The 20,549-nt window shown below is 40.4% G+C and overlaps 1 pseudogene; it reads left to right on the top strand.

The window, feature by feature from the left end:
- Positions 1–15,483: 15,483 nt before the first annotated feature.
- On the top strand, positions 15,484–16,328 carry LOC102259082 (annotated as a pseudogene).
- Positions 16,329–20,549: the final 4,221 nt, after the last annotated feature.

Raw genomic sequence — 20,549 nt, 5'->3', positions numbered from 1 at the left:
AGTCACCCGCCAGCCTGAAAACGGCCCTCAGCCCCTCACCCAGACTGGCCAGGCACCCCAACAGGGACCCCCCACCCTGATCCAGGGCCCCCTCCAGGGCAGGCCAGCCGACCCCCACCTGTGCACCAGGCCTCTATCCTATATAATAAAAGGGTAATATGCAAATTAACCCTAACAGCAGAACAACCGCTGGACCAGTCACTATGAGGCGCATTGACAACCTCTTGGTCCCTTTCCTGGCTGGCAGGCTTCGATCTCCTGATGGTGAATGGGGAACCAGCGGGGAGTGGCAGTGGGGGGCGGGGCCAGCTGTGGGCAGCTGGGGAAGATAGCCCTGATCGCAGGCCTGGCCTAGGTGAATTTTGTGCGCTGGGCGTCTAGTATATCATAAAATCTAGACGTTTAAAGTGTACAACTGAGTGGTCTTTAGTACATTCACAGAATTGTACAACCATCACTACGATCTCATTCCAGAAATTTTTCATCACCCCCAAAAGAACCTCTGTGCCTATTAGCAGTCACTTCTCATTCTCCCCTCCGCCAGACCCTGGCAACCACTAATTTAATTTCTGTCCCTGTGGATTTACTGGCTCCTTTATTTTTCTCAACCCTTTTCCAACCCCAAGAATCCAATCCAGCTCTACTAAATTAACATTTCTTTAGTGAAGACCTACTGGGTGGGAGGGAGGCTCTGGGCTTTGTCTTTGAAAGGCCAACCTTTCAAGTTCTCTTTATTCATAACTAGAGGCCCAATGCATGAAATTCATGCAAGGGGCTTGGCCCCCGCCACTGTGGCTTTATCCGGAAGGTTGTCTGGAAAGTTGTCCGGTAGGTCATCTGGTCTAATTAGCATATTACGCTTTTATTATTATAGATGTAAAGAAAGAGTGGCAGGTGGCCACACAGATCCCAGGAAGGGCTGGTGTGGGAGTTAAGGGAGGCATGATAGCAGTGACCTTGAGGAAAACCCAGGGCTCTGGGTTTGTAAACTGAAGCCACACCACATGCTTCCTTAGCAATGAGGCTTCATAACCATGGAGAATGTGTGCCAAGGGCAGGGACCTTTGTTTCTAACTGCTGGAGAGTTGCTGTGGGTGTTGCTAACTTTCAATGCAAACAGAAGCAAACTTAAATGTCCACTGAATGACCTGCAAGTTGATTCTTTGGGGCAGGCCCTTTGCCCGCACAGCAACCATTTGTTGGTTCTGGTATTGCCCAGTTGACACAGACTATTATCACTCACCAGCTAACCAAAGTCCTACAAGGGGAAGATAGTCCTAAAGACACGTTAGAATACAATTTAGCCTTACAATATATAAAAATAGGCATATTCATTTTGCTAGGATTTTTTTCTAAACTAATCTACAGTGATTCTAAATATACTTTTAATTTTGAAGATGTAATATGCATCTTCAAATCTATATATATAAAAGCCTAAGCAACTGTTATGACCGGTTGAGCGGTCACTATGACGTGCACTGACCACTAGGGGGCAGATGCTCAATGCAGGAGCTGCCCCCCTGCTGGTCAGTGCACTCCCACAGCCAACCTCCTGTGGCCGGCCAACCTCCTGCAGTCCCTCCCAATGGCTGGCCGGCCCCATCAGCCCTAATTGCCCTGATTGCTGGCCAGGCCAAGGGACCCCACCTGTGCACGAATTCAGGCACCAGGCCTCTAGTAATAATATAAAAGGGAATTTGTTTGTTATTTTTAAATAAAGTTCTGAACAATTTTCAGCAGTGTTTTTGTCTTTTTATAGTACCTACTACTCTATGTAATGGTTTTAGCTTGGTATTTCTTCTTTTTCTTTTAAATATATTTTCATTGATTTCAGAGAGGGAAGGGAGAGGGAGAAAGAGAAATATCAATGATGAGAGAGGATCATTGATTGGCTGCCTTCTGCACAACCCACATTGGGGATCAAGCCTGAAACCTGGGCATGTGCCCTGACCGGGAATGGAACTGTGACCTCCTGGTTCATAGGTCAATGTTCAACCACTGAGCCACACTGGCAGGGTGGTATTTCTTTGAGCTCATTTCATTTTCTTTATATACTTGCATATCATAGTGTTATTTATAATCTCTTATACCTATAACAATTTATGCATTTTATATTTATTGATATTTACCATAATTGGAAGTTAAAACTAAAAAAGTTAAAATATATTTAATTCATTTAAAAATAACAATTAACAATATATGTTAACATAAACATAAAATTTTAAAAATATATATTTTCCAAAAGAAAAATTTCATTGAGAAGAGTGGCATTGTTTTACATTGTACAAATCTTGTTAATGACTGCCTCAATAAAAAATAGCTAGATTCTTATATCTGCCTTTTAAAGTAATAGCTTTTTTAAGATGGAATTCACATATCATATCACTCACCTACTTAAAGTGTACAATTCAATGGTTTTTATTATATTCACAGACTTGTGCAACCATCACCACAATTAATTTTAGAACATTTTTATCATTTCAAAAAGAAGCATTATGCCTGAGTATTCACTCCTTATTTTCCCTTACCCTCCACCCACCAAGCTACATTCTGTCTTTGGGAATTTGACTTTCCTGGACATTTCATATACTGTACATAGAATTATACAATATATGCTCCTTTGTGACTGGCTTTTTTCACCTAGCATAATGTTTTCAATGTTCATTTATTTTATAGTGTGTTTCAGTAACTCATTTCTTTTTACTGCTGAATAATATTTCATTGTATGCAAATACCACGTTTTGTTTATTCATTCATCAGTTGATGGACATTTGGCCATATTTCCACTCTGGCTATTGTGGATAATGCTGCTATAAACATTCTTGTACACGTTTTTGTATAGATCTATATTTTTGTTTCTCTTCAATATATGCCTAGGGAAATGTCTGGGGACATTGGGACATATGTCTTAGGAAATTGCTGGGCCATATGATAACTCTGTTTAACATTTTAAGGAAGTGCCAGATGGTTTGCCACAGTCCACTTTATATTCCGCCAGCAATGTGTGAGGGTTCCAGTGTCTCCACATCCTCCTCAACAATTATCTGTCTTTTTTATTTTTGCCATTCAGTGAGTGTGAAGGCCTCTCTCATTGTGGTTTTAATTTGTATTTCCCCAGGACTAATGATGTTAAGCACCTTTGTATGTGCTTGTTGTCTATTTTATATGTTCTTCGGGTAAATGTCTACTCAGATCCTTCGTCTATTTTTAAACTGGGTTACTTATTTTATTAAATTGTAAGAATCTTTTGTAGTCTAGATACAAGACCCTTCTCAGATATATGATTTCATTCTATGGGTTGTCATTTTACTTTCTTAATTGTATCCTTTAAAAAAAATTTTTTAATATCGATGCTGGCCTATTTATGTTTTTTTCCTTTTATTACTTGTGTATTTGGTGTTATATCTAAGAAACCAGTGCCTCATACAAGGTCATGAAGTTTAAACCTTTTTTTTCCCTGAGAGTTTTATATTTTTAGCACTTACATTTAAGTCTTTAATCCACTTTAAGTTAATTTTTGTGATTTCATCATTCTTTTGCTTGATGAAATCCAATAACATTCTTTCCTATTGGGTGGTCTTGGCACCCTTTTGAAAATAAATGTGAGAATTTATTTCTGGACTCCAAATTCTATTTTATTGGCCAATACAGTGATCCTTATGCTAGTATCATACTTTGTTGATTATTGTAGCTTTGTAGTTAAGTTTTGAAACCAGTAAGCATCTTCCAACTTTATTCTCATTTCAAGATTGTTTTGGCTATTTTGGGACCCTTGTATTTCTAAGTGAATTTTAGGATCAGTTTGTTACTTTCTGGAAAGGCCAGCTGGGGTTTTGACAGGGATTATATTGAATCTGTAGGTCAATCTGGGGAGTGTTGCAATCTTAACAATATTTAGTCTTCCAGTCATTGTACATGAGACGTCTCTGCACTTCATTGGGTGTTTTTAAATGTCTTTCAACAATGTTGTATAGTTTTCAGAGTATAAATAAGGTTTACATTTATTTTCTTAATTTTATTCCTAAATATTATTTTTGATGCTATTGTAAATGGAATTTTTTCTTAATTTCAATTTCAGTTTGGTCATTGTTAGTCTATAGAAATACAATTGACTTAAAAAATATTTTTATTGATTTCAGAGAGGAAGGGTGAAGGAGAGAGAGGTAGAAACATCAATGATGAGAGGAAAATCATTGACCTGCTGTCTCCCACATGTCCCCCACTGGGTATTAAGCCACAACCCTAGCATGTGTGACCACCTGATGCACAGGTTGACACTCAACCACTTAGCCACATCGGCGGGGCAGAAATACAATTGATTTTTGTATATTAACTTTGTTGAATTTATTGGTGCGAATAGCTTTTTAGTGGATTCTCCAGGATTTTCTATATACATGACCAAGTCATCTGAAAATTTAGTTTTACTTCTTCATTTTCAATCTGAATGCCTTTTTTTTTTTCATTTTCTTGCTGATCAACCTGGCTAGAACTGCCAGTACAATCCTATATAATTAAAGCCTAATATGCTAAGTGTCCAGTCATCTGTTCAACCAATCAAAGCATAATAAGCTAATGATATGCTAAGGCCGCTCAACCGCTCGCTATGACATGCACTGACCACCAGGGACCAGACTCTCCGACCAGTAGGTTAGCTTGCTGCTGGAGTTTGGCTGATCGGGACTGAATGAGATGGGCCAGACATGCACTGGAGCCCTCCTGTGGTCCCTCCCTGGCTGGCCAACTCCTTTGTCCCTCCCTGGCCTCAATAGTGCACCAGTGGGGTCCCTCAGCCTGGCCTGCACCCTCTCGCAATCCGGGACCTCTCAGGGGATGTCAGAGAGCCGGTTTTGGCCCGATCCCACAGGCCAGGCTGAGGGACTCCAGTGGTGCACGAATTCATGCACCGGGCCTCTAGTGTTGAATATAAGTGCCAAAGCAGATATCCTTGTCTTGTTCCTGATGTTAGGGGGAAGGCAGCCAGTCTTTTACTATTAAGTTTGATGTGAGCTGTGGGTTTTTTAAATAGATGGCCTTGATCTGGTTGAGAAAATTCCTTAGTTTGTTCATCATGAAAGGGTATTGGATTTTGTTAAATGCTTCTCTGCATCTATTGAGAAAATCATATGGGTTTTGCCTTTTATTCTATAAATAAGGTATATTGCATTGAACCAATCCTACATTCCTGAGATAAATGCCCCCTGATTTTGGTGTATAATCCTTTTTATATATTGCTGAATTTAATTTGCTAAATATTTTCTTGAAGTTTTTTTATTCTATATTCATAAGAGATATTGGTCTAGAGTTGTTGTTTTTTCCCTGAGAAGTCATTGTTTAGTTTAGATATCAGAATAATACTTGCCTCAGAAAAAGTTGTGAAATAGCCGCTACTTATCAATTTTTTAGAAAATTTTGTGAAGAATTGGTATTAGTTGTTCTTTAAACATTTGTTAGGATTCACTAATGAAGCAATCTGGATCTGAACTTTTCTTTGTCAATAGTTTTTAATTAGTAATTTATTATTTTAATTGTTATAGGTCTGTTCAGATCCTCTAGTTCTTCTTGCGTCAGCCTCAAATTCTAGAAATTTTTACTATTTTTCTAAGTTACATAATTTGTTGGCCCACTGGTGTGTATAGTATTTCTTTATAATCCTTATTTCTGTAAGGTTGGTAGTAATGTCCCTTCTTTCATTTCTGATTATAGTCTTCTCTCTTTTTCCTTGGCCAGTCTAGTTAAAGATTTGTCAATTTTATTGATGTTTTCAAAGCACTAACTTTTGGTTTTATTATTGTCTCTATTTATCTATTTTTTTTTTTTTGCCATTGATTTCCACTCTTATATCCATTATTTTCTTCTTTCTTTGCTTTGGTGTTGAGTTTGCTCTTTCCTTCCCCAGTGCTTTAAGGTAAAAAGTTAGGTTATTTATATTAGATGTATGTGTATGTTTTAGTATAGGTGATTAGAGCTATAAGTTTCCCTCTAAGTTCTGCTTTTACAGCATCTTATAAGTATTGTTATGAAACACAATGCATTTGGTATCTCTCCTCAGAGAGTGGATACTTGGGCATGCGCACAGCCACTCTGGGAGGTTAGTGGCTTGAGCAGTGCTGCCTTTGTCTATGTCTGTTATCTGTCTGCTTCATTCGCCCCATGCCCAGCTGTTTCAGTCCACTAATTTCCAGTCGCTGCATTGTTTTGGTCAATTCCCTGGAACACATAAGAATAATTTTTTGAGGCCAGTCTTTGATTTTTTTCTAACTCCAGGAGGACTTTTTAACTGTTTTTTGGAAGAACTAGCTGGCCTATGATTTAGCTTGTTGTACTTTACTAAAATAAGCTACCACTTAACTCATATTTGCTGACCACCAAAATCTCCACTGTTTTTGAGGGCCCTCTTAAACTTAACTTCCTGTTTCAAACAAAGTCAGTTCCTTTAGGGAGATCTTTGGAGTGCTCTGTTCTTATTGACTGCCTTTATCTCTGGGAAAAACTGAGGTATATTTTACATACAATAAAATGCACACATTTTAAGTGCCTAGTTTGAGGAGCTATGATATGTATGTACACTGTGTACTCACCACACCAATCAATCATAAATATTACCCCCAAAAGTTTCCTGATGTCTATTTGCAGTCAATTTCCCCTGTCCTCTGCCCCACACAGCCACCCACCTAATTTCTATTACTAAAGGTTAGTTTTGCTTGTTCCAGGACTTCATATAAATGGAACTGCAGTATGCACTCTTTTGTGTCTGGCTTCTTTTGCTCAAAAGCTATGGATTTTTTATGATTGAAAATAGGCAAAATATCAAAGATTACTGAATTTAATGGCATTCTGTTGATGGACAGTAATATACAGGGTGGTTTACAGTTGTATATGAAACAAGACTTTATTCTCTCCTTTTTTTAACTTTAAAAAAATTGAATTTATTGGGGTGACATTGATTTACAAAACCATCAGGTTTCAAGTGTACAACTCAGTGAAACATCACCTGCAGACTGCGTCGTATGCCTATTGCCTCAGGCAAAACTCTTTCCATGCGCATTTCCCACTTTGCCCACCTCCACCTAGTCCCACCCTCCTCTCCTTCTGGCCATCACCACACTGTTGTCTGTGTCCATGTGTTATGTATATATGTTTTTTTTTGGCTAATCCCTTCACCTTCTTCCATCCAGTCCCCCGACCTCCCTCCCGTCTGACAGCTGTCAGTCTGTTCCATGGCTCTGTTTCTATTTTGTTCATCAGTTTATTTTGTTCATTAGATTTCACATATAAGTGAGATCATATGGTATGTGTCTTTTTCTGGCTTATATCACTTAGCATAATAATCTCCATCCATGCTGTTACAAAGATAAAATTTCCTTCCTTTTTTATGGCCATGTAGTATTCCATTATGCAAATGTACCACAGCTTTTAAAAAAAAATCTTTGTTGTTGAGAGTATTACAGATGTCCCTCTTTCCCCCCCTTCCCCATGACTCCCTCCACCTGGTTCCCGCCCCACCCCAGGCCTTCACCACCTTTTATCTGTGTCCATAGGTAATGCATACATGCACATAAGATCTTTGGTTAATCTCTTCACACACCCCTGGCCCCCTTCCCTCTTCCTTCTGAGATTTGTCAGTCTGTTCCATGTTTCCATGCCTCTGATTCTACTTTATTCATCAATTTATTTTGTTCATTAGATTTCTTGTTCTTTTATTTTGATTTTAGATTCAATTGTTGATAGATTTGTATTATTGTCATTTTATTGTTCATATTTCTTCTTCCTCCTCCTCCTCTTCTTAAATAATACCCTTCACCATTTCATCTAATCCATGAACATGGTATATGCCTCCACTTATTTGTATCTTCCTCAATTTCTTCCTTCAATGTCCTATGATTTTTCCAAATATAGGTCTTTTGCCTCCTTGGTTAAATTTATCCTTAGGGATCTCTTTTTGTTGTTGTTGTTGCAATAGTAAATGAAATTATTTTCTTAATTTCTATTTTGGATAATTCATTATTGATGTGGAAAAAAAGTTGCTGAGGCCCTAGCTGGTTTGGCTCAGTGGATAGAGCATTAGCCTGAAGACTGAAGGGTCCCGGGTTCAATTCCAGTGAAGGGCATATGCCTGGGTTGCAGGCTTGATCCCCAGTAGGGGGTGTGCAGGAGGCAGCCGATCAATGATTCTCTCTCATCATTGACATTTCTATCTCTCTCTCCCTCTCCCTTCCTCTCTGAAATCAATAAAAATATATTTTTTAAAAAGTCGCTGATGCCCTAAGCGGTTTGGCTTAGTGGATAAAGCATTGGCCTGCGGACTGAAGGGTCCCAGGTTCGATTCTGGTTAAGTGCATGTACCTTGGTTGCGGGCACATCCCCAGTCAGGGGTGTGCAGGAGGCAGCTGATCGATGTTTCTCTCTCATCAATGTTTCTAACTCTCTATCCCTCTCCCTTCCTCTCTGTAAAAAATCAATAAAACATATTTAAAAAAAAAAAAGTCGCTGATTTCTGAATGTTAATTTTGTATCCTGCTACTTTGTAGAATTCATTGATTAGATCTAGTGGTTTTTTGTGGGTAAAGATTTAATTTCTTTTTTTAAAAAAAATTCTATTTTTTCTTTTTTTATTTAAATTTTCTATTGTTTAAAGTATGACATATGACTCCTTTTTCCCCCATTGACCTCTTCCCGGCTGTTCCCACCCTACAGCACATGCCCTCACCCCCCTACTGTCTGTGTCCATGGGTTATGCTTACATGCATTCATACAAGTCCTTTGGTTGATCTCTTACCCCCCTCTCCCACGCTGAGGTTGGGCGGTCTGTTGGATGCTTCTATGTCTCTGGATCTATTTTGGTTCATCAGTTTATGTTGTTCATTAAAGATTTAATTTCTGACATCAACATATCAATAAGCACATATAAAAATGGTCACTTAATTGGTTCTCAGGACATCATTCAAATATTCATAAATTAAGACTATAGTGCCCTAGTTGGTTTAGCTCAGTGGATAGAGTGTTGGCCTGTGGACCGAAGGGTCCCAAGTTAGATTCTGGTCAAGGGCACATACCAGGGTTGCAGGGTCCTCCCTGGCCTGGGCCCTGGTCAGGGTGTGTGTAGGAAGCAGCCAATCGATGTTTCTTTCTGTCTTTCCCTCTCTCTTACATTCTCTCTAAAAATCAATGGAAAAATATCATATCCTTAGGTGAGGATTAAAATATATATATTTTAGAGGCCCAATGCACGAAGATTCATGCAAGAATGGGCCTTCCTTCCCCTGGCTGCCGGCACCGCCTTTGCTCCTGCCGGAGCCGCCTTTCTGCCTTCCCACGCTGCCCAGAGGCCCGGAGTGGCTGGGATGGTGCAGAGTGCCTGCATCCTGCCCCACCCCGGGCTGCTCAGTGCCTGCGTAGGCAAATTAACCCACCATCTTTGTTGGGTTAATTTGCATACTCACTCCTGATTGGCTGGTGGGTGTCGTGAAGGTAGAGTCAATTTGCATCTTTCTCTTTTATTAGTGTAGATATATATACATATATACATATATATTTATATTTTAAAAGAAGATCAAATAATGGAAATGAAAACACAAAAGTAACAATTTTTTATTTTTTTTTTACATATTTCTTTATTGATTTCAGAGAGGAAGGAAGAGGGAGAGAGAGATAGAAACACCAATGATGAGAGAGAATCATTGATCGGCTGCCTCCTGCACACCCCCTACTGGGGATCGAGCCCGCAACCCAGGTATGTGCCCTTGGCTGGAATTGAACCTGGGACCCCTCAGTCTGTAGGCCAACGCTCTATCCACTGAGCCAAATAGGCTAGGGCAAAATTAACAAATTTTTATAAAGCATTCATAGACATCCAAAAATAAATTTAAAGAATATAGGGTTGGTAGTCTTGTGTAAAAAACATTGTTATTGATTATCCTTTGATGCATTAAAACATGTGTTGCCCTAGCTGGTTTGGCTCAGTGGATAGAGCGTTGGCCTGCGGACTGAAGGGTCCTGGGTTCGATTCTGGTCAGGGGCACATGCCCGGGTTGCGGGCTCGATCCCTGGTGGTGGGGTGTGCAGGAGGCAGCTGATCAATGATTCTCTCTCATCATTGGTGTTTCTATGTCTCTCTCCCTCTCCCTTCCTCTCTGAAATCAATAAAAATATATTTTAAAATTAAAAAAAAATGTGTTGGTCTCTTCTATGTTTAGACACAACTAAGTGTTGGGAATTCAAAGGGGAAGATAAATGGGGCTGGGGAGAGCACCACAGCAGTCAGTTCAATGTGTGAATACAACACTGGATGTATGGTGCTCTGGAGACTAGAGGAACCCTTTATCAAGTAGGTGACATCAGTACTGGACCTTATTGAATGCAGAATTCTCCAGGTGGAGAATAAGAGAGGAGAACTCAGGGCAGAGTGATCAATATCCCTGGAATGAGTATTTGTATACATTGGGAATTCTTTTATCATAGTAAATCAAATAAGCAATAGTGAGTACATAATTTATGTTTAGTTCAGTAGGGGGCACATTGCAGTTCATGTTCCTGCTTTTGAGAAGTGAGAATTTAGTTGGAGAGACAAAACTGCAACTGACTACACAGTGACCCTACAAGGAGTATAGTATTGCCAAAGAGTATGGCCCAGAGTCTAGAGGCTACAGGAGTGCCAAGCAGGCTGAGTGGCCCAAGATGGGGTGGTGACAGCAAGCTTCACAGGAGGGACAGCTGAATGAGGCCCAGAAAGACAGAACAGAAAAGAAGAGAACAAGCAACTCCTGCAGTGACACGCCTCCCAAAGTACAGCCACTGAATGGGGGCGCTGAGGGCATCCCAGACTGATAGAGAAACCTAACACGTGGGAAGATCTGGTATGGCCACTAGAGTAATGGTGTTAAGGCTATGCTCAATTTTGATCATTGAGGTCAATGTATCTTACCCAGTCAATTAAATCAATGATTCTCCTTCACCCCTTCTTTTCTCTACCCCAGTGAATCAACAACTGTGTAGCAAGCAAAGCAAACTGACAGGTTGCTTTGTCAACGGTAGCCTACAGACCACATTAGAGTCAACAGTCAGGCTCCTGGAAAGAGTAGCCATGACCTTGCTTTAGGTAAGTGCAGTCCTCTTATGCATTCCTTGTAGTAAGTGAGTGGGAAAAGCCCTCATTGGATATGCTGGTTGAGGTCTCAGGCATCAAAGGCTTGCCAACCGTAGTAAGGCAAGGACTTGATTAAGACTGCAAAAGATGACTTTCAGTTAATACTGATTTTTAAATTTTCAAGCTGTAAGTTAAATTTTTTGAATAGCCTATACATTTGTATGGCATAAAATTCAGAACATTTAAAACAATATTTACTGAAATATCTTCTCATTTTCCCTCCCTGGAGGTAACCAATATTGCAGTCTTGAGTCTCCTTCCAGAGATAGCTTATGCATAGAAAACAATTGCATAGTCTCAAAGAAAAGAATTGATTAGTATCAGATTTTCATACCATAAATAACACTAAGGATGTATTTTCTTGCAATAATGGGGGAAATGGTTATTTTTCAAATTATAAAATAAGTGGATATTTATTATATTACCTAGAAACGACGAAAAGGAAAAATAAGAAAAGGAAAACTGTCTACTATCATACCATTTGGAAATAACCTACAATTATTGATATTTCCTTCTAGGACTTTTATACTAGGACACAATATGTTAGGTCTTTTGTTTTCACTTATTTTCAACTTTTCCAAGTCATTAAATGTGTCTGTATACTCATTTTTAATGGCTTGTTTATATATATCACAATTTATTTAACTGAGTCCTTTCATTTAAAACTCAAGTTGATTTCAATTTTACACCATTATAAACCTTGATTTGATATATATTTATTTTTTATTTATTGATAACTTTATAATTTAGGTGCAAGTTTCCTAAGGGAAAAGACTGTGTTTGACTTGATTACTTCTATCCCTATAGCACAGTGCCTAGTTATGTGAATTTAAGTATTAGACCATATCTGCAACAACAAAATGGACATTTTTAAGTGAAATTAAACCTCAGAAAGGATTTACTTAAGTGAAATGAAATCTCAGAAGGGGTTGGGTTTCTGATTTCTCATATAAGTTGATTTTAGAAGATAGGACAGTATTATTTCACATGCTAGAGGCCTGGCGCATGAAATTTGTGCATGGGTACGGTGCCTAGGCCTGGCCTGCGATCAGGGCCATCTTTCCCGGCTGCCTGCAGCCGGCCCCGCCCCCTGCTCCCACCCACTCCAGTTCCCCGTTTGCCATCGAGCGATTGGAGCCTGATGGCCGGAGGAAGGGACCAAGAGGTTGGCCATTCCTGCTCGCTCGCGGGCCCCGCCTCCGCTGTGGGTCGCCCTCTGTGTGTGGAGCAACTGGTGGGGCAGGGGTCTTGGCCTGACACTACCCATGTCCCCCGCCACCCACCCCCAGTTCTCCATTCTCCATTGGGCGATCGGAGCCTGCTGGCCAGGGAAAGGTACCAAGAGGTTGTCAGTGCGCCTCATAGTGACTGGTTGAGCAGTTGTTCTGGTCGTTCTGCCGTTAGGGTCAATTTGCATATTACCCTTTTATTACATAGGATTATTATATAGGATAGCTACAATCTTGGAGGATAAAGGGTTTGTTTATTCTCTTTCAAAAAGGAAGACTTGTGACTAGGGGCTCAAATGTAAAATCAAGGTCACAAAAAGGGCCTCCATTTCTAGTAAGCTGCACCCTGTGTGAGTCCCACTGCAGTGGGACAAAAGAGCACACGTTGTACCACTGCAGTAAACAGGCTGTAGGGCACCAGGCCAGCTGAAAGCATCAGATAAAACACACTTCACAAGTGACTGTCAGACAACGCCATCTAACACATTACAAAAAGCTACTTTCTCAAAACAACCCTGCTCCTCAGGAGAGGTCTGTTTTAAAAGACAATGCTCACTAGACACAGGCAGTCTTGTTTATAATTCCAAATGAGGCAACAGAACAGCCACTTGCTCCGTCTGCAAAAAAAAAATCTCCCCCCACCCTTAACTGTGAGTCTTCACAGGGAACAAAGAAGGATGCTTCCAGAGCAAGGGGCAGTCAGACACAGAGGAGGGCAGATGGAGCAGATTTCTGTGGGAGTTCAGCCTGTGACTCAGAAGGGTAACATTTCAAGTCCAAATGAAGGTGTAGAGAGGGCCCTTGTGTTGACAAAGCTGCATGCCATGGAGACCAGGAACACTGAGTGCCCAGTGATAACAACAGTTTCTGGGGACCATCGCATCCTCGGGCACCCCACACATTGTATTTTTCACAGCCAGGCCCTGGTCTAGGGTTAGTCTTACACATGTGCACATAAGTTTCCTGCAAATCTGACTTTGAAACCCTCTGCAGAGAAAACAGAAACAATCACAGGCTCTTCCTTCACTGGAAACTAGATTTCTGGCTATGATATGCAGAAGGAAACTCTTTCTTGGGTCTGTCTTTCCCTGAAGGTATAAAAAGTGCTTCTTGTTAAATATTTTATGATGATCCTTGTTATAGTGATGGGGAAAGTTTCGATACTTTAAAGATGATACTTTAACATTAACAGGCCCAACATTTACCCCAAATGCATCTGTCTTCACAATGGATCCAACATCCCACATAAATTACAGTTCTTTTTCTGTCAAGAATAAGATATAACGAGCAAAAGTTTATAAAGTCAACTATATAAACTTTGAAACATATTCCTTATTTTTTTAACTTTTATTTAATTGAATTAATTTATTTTTTTAATTCTCATCCAAGGATATGTTTTTATTGACTTTAGAGAAAGAGAAAGGGAGAGGGAGAGAGAGAAACATCAATTGGTTGCCTACTATACGCACTCCGACTAGGGATTGAACCTGCAACCTGGGTATGTGCTGTGACAGGGAACTGAGCCTGCGACCTTCCGGTTTACAGAACAATGCTCCAACCAACTGAGCCACACTGGTCTGGGCTTTAATTTTATTTTTAAATAATTATAGACACAGGAAGTTGTAAAAAAAAATAGTACAGAGAATTCCTTGTACTATTTCCCCATCCTCCAATGGTAATGTTTCACATAACGGTATATGGCACATAATCAGAACCTGGAAATGGACATTGAAATGGGTGCTGCTGCCACTATCGCTTTGAAGTCTGACAGTATGGCGTCTGACAGTATAAAATTAACAGACGAGTCTTACAATCCAAGAAAAAGAATGAGTTCCATCTCCTGCTAAGATTTACTACTACCAGGTTCCTGTTCTCTATCTTCTTCCCTCCTCAGGCTACAGTGTTATGGTTTTGTAACAGCTCTGCCTCCTTTGGGCACAGAAATGCTATTTCCTCTAAAACTTGCTAATTTCTCATCTTGAATGCAGAGCAGGCCTCCCTTGTCCCTCATTCCTTGTGTTCAGCAGACAACTTTCTGTGGTTCTACCAGAAAGAGAAAGTGGAAACTTTTGGGGGGTCTCTCCTGGCGCTGCACTTTAACATTAACATTCTGTATTTTTTTTTTTTACTTTTCATTTAAAAATAATTATAAATTCAAAAAAATAGCAAAAACAGTAGAGAAATTCTTCGTATCCTTCATCCAGTGTCTCCCAATGGCTACTTTAACTCACTTATCAGGTTACTTACATTTGGAAAATATAATAAATTCCTGTGGAGTTTTTTTTTTTAACTAGGGAACATCAAACCTTTTCTTTAACTACTTCTTTTGTCCAGTGAAACAAAATTTATTATAGCTGAGTCTCTTTTATTCAAGATATTAGGGCTAATTGTTAACCAGTTAATTGAACATGTAGGAACCATTAATAAAAATAATAGAGCTCACATATCTCATTTTAACTTGTCTCATGTAAAGGTGTTCTTTCTTAAATTTTTTTGATACAAGGTGTGTCAACTGAAGGTCTTCGCCACCAATTCAGTGCCACCAGGAATCCCTAACTTGGGGTGTGGTGAAGGGGGGACATTTGTGAGACACCTCAGAGGAGAGGCTGCTTGGGCGTTATGTCCGAAAATCCAGTTCTGGTGTTGCAGCTTCCTCCCCTTCCCCTCTCCCTGCCCTTACCTCTGCCCCTCCCCTGCCCCTCTCCTCCCTCCCCGCTCCACCTCTCCTCCCCTCCCCCCTCCTGCTCTCCTCTCCCAAAGGCACTGGGATCTTAAAGACTAAGGCTTGCAGCTCTGCAAGGGATGAGAGCTGGCATTGATCATGACGTTGGAAAAGTTCTCCAGGGAGGGGAGAAACCTGCTGTATGCTTTTAAAACCATCCTTCCATTTGAAGAGGACTTCAAAAGACAAAAAGTGTCACTGAGAGAATGACTTTCTAGGAATTTTGTTCAAACTTTTACTGCAGTAAAAAATCAACAATTCCCAGGCACCGCCAGATCTAAGGACCACATGAAGCTTCATTTCTCCCCAAGCCCGGCTGTTGGGGGAGTGGGCGCCGGTCAAAAGCCCCATCTAGGGTGGTGGCTGGTGTGAGGTGTAAAGGGGAAGCCATGCAGAAATCGGAGTGCCATGGAGCTGCACAGCTGAGAAAGAGTGACAGCTAATTATTATCAAAGAACATCATCATCAAGTGCACAAATAAAACACAGGACCACAGATGAAGGAAGCGAATCCTCATTGTCAACCAGAGTCTGCAGGAAAAGTTCATCCTCGACCAAGTGATAGACTTAATCCTAAAACAATTCAACTGTGGTGAGCAGTCGCGAGCTCCTCCTGCATTTGCAGCTCTTTAAAGGGGGTATTCCTTGTAGATTGGTCCACGGTTCAGTAAAACAGATTACAGTGGGAATGACCTGAAAATCTTCCATTTGATCCTCTTTTTATTACTTTAGCTGAGGGTCTGAGAGAAACTAGACATCCATATACCTTTGTGTCAAAGAAGGCTTTTAGAGAATTACTTTTAGGTGCTCCTGAAAAAGCGGTGCCTCCGAGGTAAGGTGGGGGTTTGGGGGGGTGTGAAGAGATTAACCAAAGTACTTATATGCATATATGCATAACCCCTGGACACAGACAATAAGGTGGTGAAAACCTGGGTGGGGGGAGAGGGCGGGCTAGAAGGGGTCAATGGGGGGGGGGGGGGGGACATCTGTGTTACTTTCAACAATAAAGATACATTTTTTGTTTTTTTAAAAAACTGTGCCTTTGCTTCCTTGCCTGAGTCCTGGCAGCTCCGGTCCATCCTGGTGACGAGGTGTTGGACAGAGGATTGAAGGCTCTGGTACAATTAAGTGCTGTTGTTGGTCCTTCTCTAAATAACCATCTGAAACATCTACTTCCCAGTGGAAACCTTATCGCCATCAAAACTAAAATTCCAACATACTGCTCCATACGCTGATGAAGAAGGGAACTGATAAAAATCTTCTAACTATCTGGTGACAGGTGTTAAATGCTCACCATGGATAACTATGGAACTTTTTAAGATTCACTTCAGTTTATTCTTTTGTAAATTATAGCTGACACACGTTAATTTACTAGTTTAAGATGAAATACACAATTCTGCTGAATCATAGTAAAAGTTAATCACCAACAAAAAAGAATGGTTAATGATGGAAAGCTATTTAAAAGATTTTTTTTAAATTGACTTTTAGGGAGAGAGAGGGAGAGGGAGAGAGAGAAATCGGTGTGAGAGTGAAACATTGATTGGCTTCCTCCTGCATGCCCCCTATTGGGGATTGAACCCAAAATCCAGGCTTGTGCTCTGACTGGAATTGAACTGGCAACCTTTGGGGTACAGAACAGTGCCCAATCAACTGAGCCACACCTGCTGGAGCTGGAAAGCTATTTTTAAAAGTTCTATAATAGTACAATTTTGTGGGGGTTATTTTTAAAATTTCTATGGTTTGTGTGAACAACCATTATTGGGTTTACAATAGGTGTGTTTGTATTTATTTTCTAGGGCCTTTTATTTATAACATCCCTTTTGAAATCAGTTTGTAGCTCTACACTTATTTCTAGATATTTTGCCATTCTTGATTTTATATTTATTGAGGCTATGGAAATTTAAAATAGGGACATTTGTGAGTTACTATTAATTATTGTTTGTAAGTATGTACTTTATAATGTACAATGCTTGGGAAAATTTCTGTACAGAGTATTCTAGTTTAAGAAAAAATTTAAATGTATAATTCTCTTATAAGCATGTTTATTACAACTCATTAAAACTACCTAAACTTTAGGTGTTAAGTGTATTTAAGTAAATGTTATTTTTTCATTTTATAGTCTGAATTCAGTACATGAACAGATTCAGAAATTAAAATCTTAAAATTCATTTAAAAATCAACAATTCTCCTTCTACTGTTGGTTAATGACTCAAGAACCTGGTTAATTCTTTGATCAGAAGATAATCTTCAAATCATTATTATTATACTAGAGGCCCGGTGCACGAATTTGTGCATGCGTGGGGTCTGGCTGGCCTGCCAAATTGGGGCTGATCGGAGTGAACCAGCTGGGGAGAGGGGCCGGGCATGGTTTGCCAGCCGGGCCCACCCCCTGGTTGAACTGGTTGAACTCCCGGTCAGACTCCCAATCGAGGGGACAATTTGCATATTAACCTTTTATTATATAGGATTAACATTTTACAAAAGCCATTGACATATAATATTATAAACCCTATCTTTGTGACAGCATTTCTAGTTGAGTAAGAACATCTTAGTATATAGTTTCAGATGAAGTTGAACTCTGTGTGTGTTTCTAGCTTTCTGTAGATTTCACATGCCCTTGCCACCACATTCTACCAGGCAACCTGTTCTCCACTCCATTTTCTCAGGTAACGTATATAGCACATGGGAAGCAGAGCGTGCGTGCAACTCTTTCTCCAAAAGCCTAAGTTGGCGCATACGGCTGGGAGAAATGCCCACTGCCCAGGGATTATTCTGTGCTCTCCATATTTCCCCATCTCCTCGTCATTAGGTGGGGTCATATGACGCTCTGGCCAGTATGCTGTCAGTAGAAGCAAACATGAATGCATCAATATAACTGTCTATGTGTTAACATAAAATGCACAATATTGCATGTATTTGTTCTACAACTTGATTTTGAAACACTCAACAATATATCTTGGAGATCTTCCTAGAATATAATAAATAAACTGTTCTTTTGAACAGCTATCATATCCCAATAATGCCATAATTTCAACCACTCCCTTATGAATGGATAGTTAGATGGTTTCCACTATTTTGCTATTACAGAAACACTCCTGTGTATGCTCAAGGTAACCTGGGCAAAAAGTTATGTGCTTTGATGATTTTAAAATATAGTCTATTAAATTCAATTTGCTGGTATTTCCCTACGATTTTTATAATTAGATTCATCAGCGAGAATGTCCTAATCCTTCTAATGCTATCATCTTTCTCTCCTCTCTCTTCTTCAGTCCTTAACAAGTGGGAATACTGATCTAGTTGGGTCAGATTCCAGGATGTTGATGGTGATGAGTTTAGGAGCGTGAGGACATCCACCTGGGTGTGGTTCTCCCTGTGGTGCTTAGGTCTTTCTCAAAGAGGGACAGGGCAGCCGAACCAGGGTGTAGCTCTTCTGGGGGGCAGACCCTCTTCTCTCTCTTCCTCCCACATGAGCAGCGCCACACATGTGCCCCTTCAGGCATGGCAAGGAGCTGGTAGAAATTCCTGAGTTTAGCCTTGTGCCTAAGCCCTGTGCCCCAGCCCTGTGTCCCTACAGGGTCACCAGATCACCCTGCACTCTGGTTAGAAGAACCTAAAATAAGGAGATGCCTACTGCCCACGGCCATCGTCGATGTGTGTACTCCTCTCTCCAGGAGCCACCGGAAGAGGATGACCAGCCAAGGCAAGATCCAGGCCCATTCCTGAATATAATTTCCATGCGACCAAATCTCATTCAAGGAGTATTGTTTTTGGCAGCTTTTAGTATAAGTGTCTATATTGAAGAGTAATTTTAAATGTTCAAGTGTTTGGAACTTTTTGTTAAAATAAAATATTTTTGTTCAATTCCTCTTCATTTAGCTATTGGGATATAATAGTAGACAGTAAGGCATCCAGTTCACTTAGAAGCAATGCCGCATTGCAAAGGTGTTGGTTAACAGGAAGTGAGGGAGAAGGGTAATTAGAAAATGCTTTATGCTGTTTAAAATTGAAGTGTGAGGTTTCAAATCCAGCAAGGTTTTCCTTGTGGCATTAATATCCAGTTCTAAATGAACACTGTATCACAGATGGCAAAAAAATTCTTTTGGAGAAAACTAAAGCCAACAACTGATCAACACAGCATATGATTAAGAGGGCAGGGTGTCCAGGCAGGCTGCCTGGGCTCAGATTCTGGAGCCAGCATTTACTAGCTGAGCTGCCTTGGAGAAGTTGCTTACTCTTGTGTTTCAGTTTATCTATAAAATGGGGATAATGATAGTATTTCCCTCAAGGAGCTTTAAAAAGGATTGAATGAAGTGATATATTTAAAGTGCTTAGAACATTGTCTAGCATTGAATAAATTTTAGCCATTACTTTTAAGTATTGATCATTATTGAATTATCAAGGGTAGAACAGTTATACCTAACAGCTCCATTCCTCACAAAAGGTGTTAGATTGAGAACCATAGGCCTGCATTCACTCCCCAAATAGTAAATACTGAACTGAAGAACATGACAAGATATACCAGTGTCTGTTTAGACTTCGCCTTCCCTCACTCCCACCCGCCTCTCTCAGGCAGCCCCCTGGCAGCCAAACACCCTGGACCAACAGTGCCAACCAAGGTTCACCCGCGGCTGCTGCCTGATTTCATTGCTCTATTTCCCCACTTTCCTTGTTCTCTTCCTTCCTCTTCAGAAGGAGGGAATTCCATCTCAGACTCTTTCTCACACATACTACTACACAGCCTTGAATGAATTTTCTCCTGTTCTCCGGTTCCAGTTTTTGTGGTGGGCTTAGGGAAATTGCTTTTCTTCCCTTTATTTCATTTACCACCTTCCTGCCCTCCAACCCCCCAAATTCTAATCATGCCCAGAAGGCCAAGTAGTGCCAGTGATAGACTTGTGGAAAGGAAAAGAAAAAGGATTCAACCTGAAAAGTAAACAGCATAAAGGTTAAATAACAGCGTAAGAGTTGTCATAAGGCAGTTCAAGGTGTGGTACTGACAACTGATGCGGAGTCTGGACAGGGGGAGAGAAATTATTGGGGCTAGAGAGCGTCATGGAAGGCTTTGTGAAGAGAGAAGAGCTTGAGCTGGCCCTGAAAGGCCTGGGGGCTGTGGCTTCCAAGTTTTGCTAATCCAGGCGAAGGGGTGGTCTGAGTAAAGGCATCTGTGGTTAGAGGCATGGACCAGGTTAGTCTCTCTGCTGGAGGGTTTGTTTGAGTTGTGGGCAGTGGGCAAAGAGACTGAAAGTATAATCTGGTCCTGAGTGGTAAACAGGTTAGACATTACTTTAAGGATGGGTCTGATATGATAAATATCAATTACTGAGGTTGAGGGTAGGGATACAAATTATCTGTAAACTGTAAATTAAAAAAAATTTGCTAAAGTTCAGTACAGTGGTTATATAACTATGTTAAAAGTATTCTTATTCCAAAGTATTCTTAATCTGGTCAACAAAAAT

The sequence above is a fragment of the Myotis brandtii genome, unplaced genomic scaffold (assembly GCF_000412655.1).
Source record: "Myotis brandtii unplaced genomic scaffold, ASM41265v1 scaffold1612, whole genome shotgun sequence".
Classification (NCBI taxonomy): domain Eukaryota; kingdom Metazoa; phylum Chordata; class Mammalia; order Chiroptera; family Vespertilionidae; genus Myotis; species Myotis brandtii.
This window is presented reverse-complemented; position numbering and strand designations above follow the sequence as displayed.